Consider the following 15,186-nt stretch of genomic DNA (forward strand, 5'->3'; position numbering starts at 1 on the left):
CGGAGCTGCATATATAAATAGAGAGGAAGGAAGGAAGAAAGACAGACAGCCAGCCAGTGAATATATGTATAAATATAACACCGAATGAAAAGATTAAAAAAAGAATATAGAAAGATTAAGAGAAAGAATACAAAACAATAAATCAAATATCAATAGAAAGAAAGAGTGGAAGTAGGGAGAGGGGAAAATATAAGATACATACAATATTGATAACTTTCACGTCATTCTTACTCGATGAGGACAGAAGCTCTACATAACAGTGCCATCTACGCGTCTTTTCTCTTCTTAACCATTTACTGCTCGGGACGACCTTCGCTAAAAGTTGAGATCTTAATTAGAACAAAAAAAATAAATAAATAAATAAAGGTTTCCACGGACTCGCTCACACACAAAAAAAAAGTAAATGAATAAAAAGTAGAATACAAGGTTAATTATGTCTTTTCCAGGTAAGCGACTATTTAATTAGGGGACTTTGCCAGACAAAAAAAAAAACGTGACGAAAAAGTTAGAGGTCATTATGGGAAAATATTTAGCGGCGAAAAGACTAAAGAGCATGTTATGACCCCGTTGCTGCGACACAATACATACACCAACCCAATCATCTCCCTAACCCCCCTAACAACCTTCACCTGTCTTCACTACATCCTTAACACCAACCGCTGATCTCCCAAACCCACTAACACTTTCCACCTGTCTTCCCTAACTTCCTTCCGCCTCCCTAACACCTGTCACCGCGGTCTTCAGTAACTCAAGAGGCGCTTTACCACACCGCCTATTTCCGTGTCGTCGCTCCCTTATGGTCGCCCAGCCCAAGCCTGCACCTGGCCAGCGGGTCCTCGCCGCCCTGCCTGACGTCACCCGGCGGATGTATAAATGTGACATGAGGCAAGTCAGCGGCCGGTCGATGTGAAATAGTTCCCACAGGAGAGAGAGAGAGAGAGAGAGAGAGAGAGAGAGAGAGAGAGAGAGAGAGAGAGAGAGAGAGAGAGAGAGAGAGAGAGAGAGAGAGACAGAGAGAGAGAGACAGAGAGAGACAGAGAGAGAGAGAGAGAGAGAGAGAGAGAGAGAGAGAGAGAGAGAGAGATTGTAAAAGAAAATAAACTGCATCTAGTTATCGAGAGAGAGAGAGAGAGAGAGAGAGAGAGAGAGAGAGAGAGAGAGAGAGAGAGAGAGAGAGAGAGAGAGAGAGAGAGAGATTGTAAAAGAAAATAAACTGCATCTAGTTATCGAGAGAGAGAGAGAGAGAGAGAGAGAGAGAGAGAGAGAGAGAGAGAGAGAGAGAGAGAGAGAGAGAGAGAGAGAGAGAGAGAGAGAGAGAGAGAGAGAGAGAAACTATATTCACGTAATTTATAGATAAAAAATAAATGAAAAAATTAAATAAATAACACGACAAATAAAAATAAAACAAAAAAACGACCTAGGAAATCTCGCACACAAACAAACACAAACGATAAATGAATTACCAAAACAAAACTGAAGGAAAAATAAATAAACAAAGCATAAATAAAACGACTGCGAAAAAAAAAAAAATACATTGGAAAATAAATAAACACGAACAGCAAATAGCGAGTTGTTTGTTCATCAAATAATTCACTTATACGAAAAGGTTTGTGCATCGATCGATCTAATTGTCTACTCGGTGGTACATTTATCTATCTGGGTCAGCGGAAAGGGCAAGGAGCGGCTCGTGTCCCCGTGTAATGGACGCCTGATAGATAAACAGATTGATGGAAAGATAGATAAAACACTCGCTTACAAGTTATTGAAAATCCAAGAGTTATCTGTCATGTCTATTTTAGCGACAGCCTTTAGAAACTATTGAAAATTCCCCTGTTTCTCTCTCTCTCTCTCTCTCTCTCTCTCTCTCTCTCTCTCTCTCTCTCTCTCTCTCTCTCTCTCTCTCTCTCTCTCTCTCTCTCTCTCTCTCTCTCTCTCTCTCTCTCTCTCTCTCTCTAGATAACTTAATGTAGCCCATATCTTTGCATCACCCTTTTTCTTCTGCATTATTTTATCTCGTTATCTTCTGAACCATCATGTCGATACTTTTCCTGTCTTTTATGAATGGCGGCCGGTGACTCCATTACTGCGAAGTTTGAGTTTCTCTCTCTCTCTCTCTCTCTCTCTCTCTCTCTCTCTCTCTCTCTCTCTCTCTCTCTCTCTCTCTCTCTCTCTCTCTCTCTAATGAACTTATTGTCAAAAGCCGCAAGAGTTTTTTCCTCCTCAGACAAAAGACGTGAGCAGAAAGTCTTGGCGCAGTCTTAAAACACACGTGCTTGTTCTTTTCCCATGGAGATAAAAAAACTTTCCTTCTTGAATAAATAATGAAAGGCTCGTAAGATATTGACAAGGCTCTAAGAATACTGCTCCGAAAAAGCTGGGTCGTTTTCAATGTATCTGACGAGGACGCAGCATAAGCTTATATGTCCTTCCAAATAGACAGACTGGAGCCAGCCGTTCATCTTTCTACCTTCGATTATCGCTGTGCAGTACAATGTGGTCATCTTTTTGCGAGATATTATAAGGAATTTCATAGAGTAATACGCACGGAGGTTCTAACTCAAACGTTCGATTTCACTGTCCTACTTACATTAATATTTAAAAATGAGATTAATCCCTTTCATTTCTAGACAAATTTTCTCCTTTAATACCCAATAAGTTTATAGACTATTTTTGTGCCAGGCTCTCGTAAATATTTCTGCCTCGTAAAAACATAAAATCAGCCTCCCGTTTTCCCTCTTTCCTCTCCTGCGACTCACTGCAAACAGTTTTCACAGTGCTATTACGGCTAGGGAGGGACGATTATAGCAACAAAAGGGTTAAAAAAAATTACGGATATGGACGATAAGTGAAAATAGGTATGATTTTTAATGGGACTGTCAGGTGTAGGTATGATGGCTTCTTGCAGCTCCTTATTTTCTTATACTAACTATTGAATTAGAGGTAACTAATGGGTGTTTGATTGCTGAACGCCATGTTTCTCTTCTGTACTGGAGTTTGGTTTGGTTGATGCTGTAGTTGGTGGAGTACAGTGTTCTGCATACTTTTCCTTTCTAAAACAGGAAGAAAAGTTTGACTGCACCACGCTATGCTTCACTAACTGCAGCATCACCCAAAGCAAACTCTAAGTACAGAAGATAAACACAGTGCCACGTATTGCTGTTTGTGAGGGACATCAGTGCCTGCCAGTGTGGTATGTTAGAAAATAACCAAGTGCAGTATGAAGGAAGAGAAAGAAAAAGTGCTTGCGGCTACTGGAGGAGAGTGTAAAAGCTTGTTGGAGTAGCAAAGTTAGAAAAAATAGCAAAGTTAGAAAAAATTACTCATAGTATACTAAAAATAAAAAAAGAATTGCAATTTACGTCCACTGTTGTTTAACAGAGTGGGTACATATGTTTGTTATGTTTTCTTTTTATCCACGTCTAGTATTATTTAAGAGAAGCACATAAACGTATGGTAGTAATTATGATTTTCTCTCTCTTACGACAGAGGAGAAAAACAGAAAGGCAAAAACAAATTCTGAATAAAAAAAAATACTAATTGTCTGCTTTAAAATGTTACAAATTATGTTTTAAAGGAAAAAATGTGCTCCACGGCTACTACTGGTCACAAAGGAGGGTGGGAAGGCTGAGGTGCGCGGCAGTGGTGTGCGTATGGTGTAGGTGGCAGCAATGAGCGGCGAGATGCAATACAGTACACCTCAGCATCGACCATCGCCTTCCATGCAGGTGAGTGTCACGCCTGCCATTGATTGCACACAGTTATTGTTTGCCTTAAGTTTACCCTCAGGATTTTGGTATGCAAGGACATTTTGACAGCACCTTTTCTCTCTCTCTCTCTCTCTCTCTCTCTCTCTCTCTCTCTCTCTCTCTGTTCCACCATCTAATTATTTACTTCAGATTTTCATACTGATGTACTTACAATGTTGTGATCAATAAACAAGTAACTCTTTGTGTATCAATAAAAAACTAACTCTGTTCCACATCTAATTATTTACTTTAGGTTTTCATACTAATGTACTTATGTTGTTGTGATCAATAAACAACTAACTCTTTGTGTATCAATAAATAACTAACTCTGTGTGTGTGTGTGTGTGTGTGTGTGTGTGTGTGTGTGTGTGTGTGTGTGTGTGTGTGTGTGTATACGTGCGCACTTCACCGTGGTCTTATGGGTCACGTCCTGGACTTGTGACCGCCAGCAACACACTCCCGCTGAGAACTACAAGTTGGGCCGAGACTCGCCTGTGCGATGCTGCCTTCTCGCTGTCTGGCCAAGATACAACGTACTCGTGCATCGCCTCATTTCTAACTAGACGTAACCAACAACAACTCGATGCTTAGAACTGAATATAATAGTTTGTTCTGTCAGAGCAAACTAATAATATGACGAGACAGTTATTCTCTTCTTCTTTTTCTTGTCCTAAAGATTATGTGGCAAAAACTGTATCAGATTCCAAAATCAGGAAATCTCATCACGACCTTCACATAAATTTTCAATAATTGACATAATGGTTCCTTTTTTACATCAGGTATTTTCGTTTGTTTTTCATTCCTTCAATTTATGTCCCAGTATCTCTCTTAATCAATCAGCATTATCTGATGGCTAATAATTTATTTCGTTTTATCTTTTTCTTTAATAATGTAATAGTTTGTTACAATTCTACTTTTAGAAACTCTGTATATTATCCATGTCAACATTTTTTCTCTCTCTCTCTCTCTCTCTCTCTCTCTCTCTCTCTCTCTCTCTCTCTCTCTCTCTCTCTCTCTCTCTCTCAGAGCAGTCCCTTAAATTAAAACTTGGTCTGTGTAAGTAACTGCGAACGTGAGTTAACGTTTTGTGATAATGACTGCCAATGAAAACATGATATTAGTTATTTAACGTGAATAAGACGATTTTACTTAACACAAGCACAGCCCCAGGCACCGCAGTGTTTCAGCTCCTTGATCGCTCCTCTCGCTGTCAGCGGTGTCTGAAGTCTTCCTCCACACGTGCACCAGAGAGTTTCACCGAGCCTGAGCAGGAGCCATGGCCCATAAAGGCCTCACCTATCATCATTTATCTTCTATCGCCTAGATACTGTACTTGATTCAGTAAACCAGCCGTTTTAATTCCATACATTTTACACCCATAAATCCACAAATTTCGTAATTGCAGTAGTTACAAATTTTAGCATAACATTATAAAAGAGTATCACCATCACCATCATTGCCATCACCACCATCATGACTACCTTTATCACGCTCATCACCATTACAGACACCGTCATGTTTATTACAACTACCCTCATTAAACTTACAATAACTACCTTCCATTACCAGGGCGGCGCCGGTCACCGTTATTGTTATGCCCAGCCGTAACCCGCGCGAGCTTCATTCCGGCACTCTTGCTTCCCGTCACAAAGTCGCCTTTCTTATCACTCAATAGCTTGACCTCATTCCCGCCATGTGGGTTACTGCCTGCGTCTGTCTCGTCATCGCCAGCAGCAGCCTCTATGACTCCATTACCGGACAAAGACCTCCCCTTATCTTCTCCACTCATCTCTCGGCTGCTGTGTGTTCCAGGTCAACCAGCAAAGGTCATCGCTCCACCTACACTGTAAGCACAGCACTTCACGTCGGTAAGCTTTCGTTCCCCACCAAAGAACAGTAGTAGAAGATTACATGTTTCTTTATAATTCACTTGGTTCCTCGCTAATAACAGATCCAGTGTCCTGCAAAACTTATCGGTCTATCTCCTCCTACACTACAAGCGCAGCACTATACCACGCTAATAAGCTTTCATACCCCACCAGTTACACAACAGTAGCAGTGGATTACATGTTTTCTCTCTTCACACTTCACCTAGTTTCTCTCTAATAATAAGTTGGTATAATATTAAACAGCTCAAGTCAAGATCTGCGTAAAGGCATATTGCTTTTTTAATACCCACTTGTAACTGGTTTTCTATCTGTTCTTTTTTCTCTATGCCATTCCAAGCAATTTCTTTACTCTAACTGACCATCACATCACCTGCTCGATGTATGAAGTGTCCTGCCCATGTCCAGTTGCAACTATCTGAATATCCACCTTGGAACATAAAAACTATTTGAATATCCACGTTTCGACATAAAAACATTAGAAAATAAAGGAAGCAGGAGGAAGCCGTAGACCCGCACGTGCCAGCCCCGGTAGCTTGCCTGGCGATATTTCAACTTCCACCGCCAGTGTTCATTTCATGGGGATATTTTGCCTGACTTCATTATTTTAACTTGTATCTCGCTGGCTGTGTATAAACTCCGCTATTTTCAATCGAACTTTATACTTTCCTGCGTTTGTGGAGTCTGCTTGTCCGCCTTTTTTATCCACCTCCATTTTTTCTTTTTTCCCCTGTTAGTGGACGCCTTTTGATGAGATAAAAGCCACGACGCAGTTTTCCCCTCGCCGTCCTTGCCAGTCGCGGTTCGTGTTTTAAAGAGATTTCCGGGTCGGCATATCTTTACAGTTAGCCTTCGCATCTCGCATGACGATCATCAGTAACGTCATTATTTAATTGTTTCAAGGATGGCGAGTCAAAATATTATTACGCGAGTTTCGTTACCAGAGAGAGAGAGAGAGAGAGAGAGAGAGAGAGAGAGAGAGAGAGAGAGAGAGAGAGAAAGAGACTGATGGAAAAGGAGTCGGTAGGAGACTGGAGGTAATGGAGGAATAAAGGAGTGCCAAAATAGGTCAGCTGAGGTCAAATAGAGAGAGAGAGAGAGAGAGAGAGAGAGAGAGAGAGAGAGAGAGAGAGAGAGAGAGAGATTGATTCCCAGCCACACAGGAGACATTCAGGTGCTCCTCTCAGTTAAGTGTCATGAACACCATCCTGACGCGACTTGTTGCTGTCCCTCACCAACCCCCCCTCTCTCTCTCTCTCTCTCTCTCTCTCTCTCTCTCTCTCTCTCTCTCTCTCTCTCTCTCTCTCTCTCTCTCTCTTACATATCCTCCCTTCTTTTTGTCTCCTTCCTTACTTCTTTGTCACTTCTTCACTCCTTTCCTCCTTCCATTCTTCCCCTCTCCTCGCCCTCTCCTCTCCCTTCCTCTCTCCTCTATCCCTCGCTCTTAGTCTCCATATTCACCTCTTTTACTCTATTATTACCGTCACTTCCTCACCTCCTTTCCCTTTCTACCTCCTCTCCCTACCTCCTCCCCTTTCATCCCCACCATCCCCTTTCCTCTTGCCTTTCCATTAGCTGAATAAGATACGAACCTCAGCCTACCAAATTACAGGTAAGGACATTACCACTGAGCCAACAATCTCTCTCTCTCTCTCTCTCTCTCTCTCTCTCTCTCTCTCTCTCTCTCTCTCTCTCTCTCTCTCTCTCTCTCTCTCTCTCTCTCTCTCTCTCTCTCTCTCTCTCTCTCTCTCTCTCTCTCTCTCTCTCTCTCTCTCTCTCTCTCTCTCTCTCTCTCTCTCTCTCTCTCTCTCTCTTCCGTGTTCTCTTGTCTCTAACTTTCTCGCATGTTTTCTCCCTCCCCCTGTTCCCTCCTGTCTTCGTGTCTCCCTTGTTTCTTATGTTGGTCTGCTTGCGTCAGTCTCTCTCTCTCTCTCTCTCTCTCTCTCTCTCTCTCTCTCTCTCTCTCTCTCTCTCTCTCTCTCTCTCTCTCTCTCGTCGAGCTTAACTTCCCTGTGTTCTGAAAATAAATATTCATCCAACGACGAAAGCAAAGAATGAGAAAATTTATGACCCACACGAAACATGCTTAGTCAGTAGAAGCATCCGTGTCCTCTGCAGACCACAAGAGTAGACGCCTCACTCGGACAAACATACGAGACAATGCACTAAAACACCAATTCTCTTGCACTCAACTAATTCCTGTAATATACTGAGGAACAAAATGGGGGTTTCGTTCATTAATTTCAATAAGTGCCGTTCATATCATCTCCCATATTGTACGTACGAAGAGTAATGAAATGCATGTTGTTATTTTGGATTATTGGGAAAAGTTGCTGTTTCGGTCTTATTACTTCGTTTTGTCTCGCTCATATTCCCTCCTCTATTCTTTGTGATGTAATAAACTATAATTCGCTATTTCTATTCTTGGTGAATATTAGTTTTTTTTTTCATATATATAACGTTCATAAAGCAACATTTTACTTTCATGTGTTATTTGTATTGTAAAAAATATACATGTTAGTATTTAATTTATTCTCAGTATGATTTGCAGTTTTTTTTTTTTTTTGTTATTTCGTTGACCATGTACATACCCTTCACTAACATCATCTTTTATATTCTTGATGGAAAAAAAAAAAAATGCAGATTTCTTCTTAGTACGCTCTGAGATAACTTAGGCGATCAATCAAGAGTTATAGGCAATGAGACCAACGTCACTTCCTGTCGATATTCTAAGTGTGGCCGTTGTATTGCTTACTATGCTCATCTTTACTGTTCCTCACCCTTCCCATCCTGTTATGTAATACACGTGACTTTACATCCATAGTCTTAGTAAGTTTTGTTCATATTACATTCATAACGTTAATGACTATTTGGGACTACGCATTTATAATACCGTCACTTATTTGTATTCTCATAAAAAATTGCATTGGTGTTACGTTCATGATCCTTTCTCCTTCATATGCTTTGTAATAAGGTGAATCTCTACACGTATTGTTAGTAAAGGTTGAGTGGTTGGTCGGGAGTGTTGCCTTTGAAGCGGCACTCCCTGACGCGTCCCTTCTCACCGTTTAGGTCTTCTGTTTCCTTCCTTCTGTTTCATTTTCTTTTCTCTTATTGTTTCATTTTCTTTTCTCTTATTAACAGAAATTTATGGTAAAGTTAAGTTTTTGTTGGAGTGTGACCCTCGATCTCCGCGCCTCATGAAGGAGCCGAGGGCCATATTCTGAAACACTTCTGTGCTGCACCTCCACTACATTCAAAAGACTCTAATTGCTGTGACTTAGATTTTTAAGGGAGTTTTTTACGGCTACAGTGACAGACTAACAAGATTTCTTACATTATTATTGGGAGAAACACTCTCGGGGACCCTGCTAACCATCTCCCGTGGCTTTTGAAAACAGTGGTGGTGAGAGAGCAAAACTGAATTCGGGCCCAAAGCGACTGGAAGGCCGTTTTCTTTGACCGATAGTTCGCCAACAGCCACCAGCCACCTGTCGCCTGCCATCCCCAGGGGCTTCCCACACGCGCCATTACTCACGCCTTTTTTTATTCTAAAAGTGGACTAAACACGTTGGTTTATCCTATTCAGTTGAGCTGGCGCGCACACACACACACACACACACACGACAAATAGTACAAGTGAGGTGAAAAGTTTAAAAAAAAAAAAAAAAAAAAAAAAGTAAAGTTTAATATAAAAAAACTTACGTTCGTGACATGGAAAGAAGAAATGAAAGACTAAAATAAAAAAAAAAGAAAACACAAGATTGGTGATGAAGAAAAAAAAAACAGATAGGAGAAATTATCAACTAGAGGCATATAGAAATGATCACTGAAGGGACATACAGGCCGCTTACAAACACGAGAGAGGCATTTAACTACCTAATGAGGGAATGATGAGAGAACTGATACTGTCTGTGATAAAAGGAAATGTTTGAATATGAGCTGTAAAAAACACATATAGGAAAATTAGAAAGGATAATTAGAGCTGCAATTAACCCGGCGTCAAGGATAACACAGGCGTCACACGGGAAGAGAGAGAGAGAGAGAGAGAGAGAGAGAGAGAGAGAGAGAGAGAGAGAGAGAGAGAGAGAGAGAGAGAGAGAGAGAGAGAGAGAGAGAGAGAGAGATTTCCAACGATGAGGGGAAGAAGATAAAATGGATTATTTGACTATGATGTTCAAAGCAGCCAGAGGATTAGAAAACGTGGCAAGCAAGGGAGGAGGACCGTCTGGCAGCGCAGGGTGGACGGGAGGGGGCACGAGAACACCTGCAAAGACCAGATGCCGGAACGGTGGGAAGAAATTTTGCTCCATATATTATAAGTACGGTAGTTTATTGGCAAAATGTGTTCACAAAAATAATATGACAAGTAATAATGTTTAGATACAAATGGTAAATAAAAGGAGTATAAGAACTAAAACATTTTGCCCAAATAACACCATAAATACATGAAATTACTATTAAGAAGCCTAACAACTCCTCCATTAGTTAGAACGAAGGTAAAGTGTCAATCAAAACAACACCACGGTGAACCAAAAACTAAAAATTTGCTATACAAGAAAATAAAGCAACTCACGCAACTAACCAATTATGTAAGCTGCAGTTCACACCTTCATTGCAGACGATAAGGGTGAACTGACACTATGGGAAGTCAGCACGGCACCAAGTAGCCATATCGCACCTCCAGTCTGCTATACAAGGAGCTTCATAACCTGCCCGTATCTTATATCCCTCGATCCATAGCGCAGTTAATATTTTGTAAAGATATTGGATCCTTCGTGTCATTACGGCGATTACGTTATGTTAGGTAAGATTAGATAAGTGAAGGGTAAGGTATGTTAATGTAAGAAAAGGTAAGGTAAGGTGAGATAAGGTAAATTGAGCTTAGGTTTAGCTAGAATAGATCAGGTTATAATTTAAGTATGATACGGTAAGTTAAGGTTACACTATGTTAGGAGAGGTTAGATAAGGTTAGATTATATGTTATGTTAGTTATAAGTTATGTTACGTTAGATTGTTAAATTAGGGATGTTAAGGCAAGTTTGGATTTGGGTAAGATAGCTTGGGCAAGATAATCTAAAAGTAAGTAGGATAAAGTGTGGGTTAGATTAATAAGATAAGGCAAGGCAAGGCAAAGCAAGGCAAGGTACAAGATAAGAACATAGAACATAAGAACATAAGAAATAAGGGAAGCTGCAAGAAGCCACCAGACTTGCACGTGGCATTCTCTGTATGAAATATACCTACCTACTTCCACCTGTCACCCCCATCCATAAATCCGTCTAATTTTCTCTTAAAGCAAGACGAGGCAAGGCGAGGTACAAAAATAAGGCAAGGCAAGGCAACGAATAAGGCAAGGCAAGGCAATTGGCAAGGCAAGGCAAAACAAGATACAAGGCAAGGCAAGGTAAAAGACAAGGCAGGGTAGGGCGAGGGAAGGTTAGGGAAGGTCACACATTACATAATCAACATGCCAGTCACTCCCAAAGTCCCTTATAAATTTCTCTTTAATCTTCATTCCTGTAATCAGCTTAGAATCCCCATAGGCTACTTTTGTAAGACTACCAGGTGATCAGACCCAAGATGGAGGGGGACAGACGCAGGAAGACAGAGTACGACAATGTTAACAGACTTGTGACGGTGACTGCTTGTGCTGGCATCCAGGGAACGAGTCATCGATTGGAGTGACTTAAGCAACTTTCTTGGCCGAGCTGATGAAGTGTTTAGCCATGAAGTGTTATTGAGCGTCTTTAAGTGAGCCATTAATACAGAGAGAGAGAGAGAGAGAGAGAGAGAGAGAGAGAGAGAGAGAGAGAGAGAGAGAGAGAGAGAGAGAGAGAGAGAGAGAGAGAGAGAGAGAGAGAGAGAGAGATTAAAACGAGAAATTCAAGACACACAAAAAAACAAAAGAAAACAAAGAAAACAACTAAACAAATAACCAAACAAACTTATGCATTCAGAACAATTATTTTCCTTGAGTAGAACCTTTTTTTTTTTCTGCTTACCTATCTTTGTCTTACCTTCACCACAACACACCAGGCATCATACATACATGCAGACGCAGACCGGAGCGAGCGATGCGTTTCCCCACGAGACTAGAATAAACAAACGAAAACTGATGAGATAGCAAAGCCTTTCGTTCCCCAATAATGTTTGATAGATGTATGTGTGTGTGTGTGTGTGTGTGTGTGTGTGTGTGTGTGTGTGTGTGTGTGTGTGTGTGTGTGTGTGTGTGTGTGTGTCTACCGATTATCAAACTCCACCAACACACATACATATCAACAAAATAATAGCAGTGATATAGTTCTGGAATATCAACACACATACTAATCAATTCCACCACAATGGCAGCTCTGTAATTCAGTAGTGTGGCGGTCAGGTGGGGGTCAGTGATGCTGGTCCTGCAGTGCACTGGGGCGGCTTGTACTCCAGTGGTTGTCGGGGGTAATTTGTCCCTCATAGCATTACGCCTTCTTGAGAGAGAGAGAGAGAGAGAGAGAGAGAGAGAGAGAGAGAGAGAGAGAGAGAGAGAGAGAGAGAGAGAGAGAGAGAGAGAGAGAGAGAGAGAGAGCGCAAGCACATTTAGAAAACATACTTCCTATATGTAATAAAGCCACGACCTTCTCTCTTATTCTCAGCGTGTGAAAATACATGAAGTAATTAAGGTAATACAACAAAGAGGCGCTTCACTTTCCGTTACGTAGTCACAGACAGCCGTACAAAGACCGGGGAGGTTGTCAATCCAGCACGCCAGACTGAGGCAGCCCTTCACCGTGCCTCGCTCCTCGTCAGGACGGGGTGATGACTGTGACTGCCACTACAGGTTCACTTAATTTAAGATTGAAATTTGATGAGTAATTACAAGAAGCGTTACGCAATGGCATAATTTTTTGTCCTTTTCTTATATATTGTGGTAAACGTCCTTTTGAGTTCAAGCAGAGGTCTTCACTCTTCAGAGTAGAACACATTATAACATTTAAAACGCCCATTAGTCAAATTATGCAAAAAAAACTTGTGCCAAATATGGGAACAATTAACAACAATGTTTTTAACAAACGAATTAATATTTTATATTAGTTGTGTATAGAAACATTCAATAAATTCCTCCTGTCCTGGCAGCGACCAGGGAGTGACGATGCCTGGTCTTCATGAAAAACATCTCAACCCGAAAGACGTTCGTTCACAAGAGATGGCGGCCGCGGGTTACAAGACTCCCACCCAGCCACCGCAGAGGGAGCCATCCATTCTTGATCGCATTTCTTAAAAGCAATTTATTGATCACTACAGTATCCTGTAATATGTTACACTTTATAGCATCTTGATGAAATCTTACTGTTCTTACATTATTATGATTGAATAGTTCAAAGCACACACACACACGCACACCACCACCACCAGTGAACGCCTCGAGGGAAGGCAAGGGTCATTTACTCACAAACACACACGTGGTGGTTACAAAGTGAACAGTCTACACTTAAATAATTCACTTAAATTTTGCAAGCACTTTCAATATGTCACTTAAATCATTCTACTAAATAGTATCCATTAAATCAACTACTCAATCAATAACTCCATTAAACATGAGTTCGGAAAGAAAAGAAGCATCCCATTATACAAAGAATTAAATAAACTATCGATTGATGTGTAGCAAGGCGTAGCTGGGTGCTTTGTGCTGGGTGTGGCGACGCTCGATCATCCAATATCAAGGCGTTTTACTGGTAGTACTGTAGTTATAGTTGTAGAAGTAGTAAGGGCATAAGAAGACCAGGGAAGCAGCAAGAAGCCATCAGGACAACACGTGGCAGTCCTTGTATAAAATATGAACACTTACTTCAATCTATCATCCTCATCCATAAATTTGTCTATTCTTCTTTTAAAGCTCCCTATTGACTCGACAGAGTTTATTCCATTTCCTTATCACCCAGAGGAGTAGTAGTAGTAGCAGTGCCAGTAGTAACAGTACCAGTAGTAGGAGTAGCAGTAGTAGTAACAGCAATAACACACTGCATAGCATCGCCATATATTTCACGAAAGGAAGGTGAAGGGCTGTAAATCTCTCTCCAGGGAACCTTACATTTAACACTGCTAAAGTACACTCGGCGCTGCCCCAGATAATGCTACTATCGGTCTTCCTGGCTGAGTCTCGCAGCGCCCTGTGGCTTATGGTACTCACGGGACGCATAGCTGCCTTCATCACGAATATCATCGCTGTAATTCTTAACTCGGTATTCTCAAACGTTTCACCACCTTATCTCGTCTACTTTTTTAACGGGTTCTAGTGGAAGTTATCGTGGTTTCTGAGGATTTTTATTTTTTTATTCCAGAGATAGTTTTAAAGATTCTAGTGATGGTGTTGAAGGCTTCCTTGAAAGTTTTAAAGGCTCTTGAGGAAGTTATTGGGATTTCAAGGTTTTCAGGATTCCAGTAATGATTTGAAAAATTTAAAAGGAAGTTATTGTGGATCTCATGGAAATTATGGTGTTTTCAAGGATATTTTCATGATATTCGTCGCTAAATAAAGTTATTCCTATTTTCAAAGGGGTTTTTCATGTTTCTAGTGATTGCTTAAAAGGCAGCAAGGGAGATTATTAAGGTTTTCAAGGTCCACAGGAACACCATCCCTCCTCCTATCAGGGGTTAATTTGGTAACGCAGCCAGGCCAATGTGACTCACGGGACCCAAGCTCGACGCCACGCCCAATACCACACCACCTGCCCCCACGCACCTGATATGAAGGATACAGACAGTCACTGATGTGCGGGCACGCAGACGCCGGCAAGATATACAGCTATTACCATAAGAATGTCAGTAGGGAGCCACATTTATCACTATGTATGTAAATGTTATCATCCTTACCCTTCTTTATCTTCATTCTTACGATCATAAGGTGATGGAAACACGTACTTACATTCATATAGACAGACAGACAAACAGACACGGACAGACAGAGATAAACAGACAGACAGACAGACAGACAGACAGACTACCACGTTAAAATGTACACCAAGTTCCTGTCATCACCATCACCAGCCTCTTCCAGTCCACTGTAGCACAAAGGACTCTTCCACTCACTCTCCACTCCTACCTCACGACGCACAGGCTGAGAGGAGACCTAAGTGAAGTCTTCAGAACTTTCAAAGGACTTACAAACCCAGAAGCTTTCATGGCTGACCGTTCAAACATCACTAGTAGCAATGGGAAGGGGAGCGCGATGAAACCAACGAAGTCATGCAGTCTTTCGTTAATCATTCGTCAAAATACAGAATGGACTGCTCTGGAACGCTGGCAATTCAGGCACAGGCGAAACTGAAACATGGGTATTATGGAAGTAACCTTTGCCTTCTAATTTCCAGACACTGACAGTTTATTTCTGAGCAAAGTATGCCGCCTTTTCAGTTCGTGATCCATGCAGTGAAGGATCAACAGTGAAATCAATGAAATGGTGGAGTTTAAACGTAAACTTAACTCGCCTAAACAAGACCTCGGATGACGACGACAATGTTACTTCAATATTAATCGAACAATTACGTACTTTTAGCCATAAGCACCTTCGT

General features: G+C 41.2%; 1 long non-coding RNA gene across 2 annotated transcripts in view; it reads right to left on the bottom strand.

Annotated features, from left to right (window-relative positions):
- Nucleotides 1-4,761: 4,761 nt before the first annotated feature.
- The window catches only part of LOC135089482 (uncharacterized), an 18,401-nt gene continuing 7,976 nt past the window's right edge, over nt 4,762-15,186 (bottom strand). For both annotated transcript variants that reach the window (XR_010261501.1, XR_010261500.1), the window contains exon 3: nt 4,762-5,590. This is a non-coding gene — a long non-coding RNA (uncharacterized LOC135089482). The remainder of the gene's footprint in view (nt 5,591-15,186) is intronic.

This window comes from Scylla paramamosain, chromosome 33 (genome assembly GCF_035594125.1).
Source record: "Scylla paramamosain isolate STU-SP2022 chromosome 33, ASM3559412v1, whole genome shotgun sequence".
Lineage (NCBI taxonomy): Eukaryota > Metazoa > Arthropoda > Malacostraca > Decapoda > Portunidae > Scylla > Scylla paramamosain.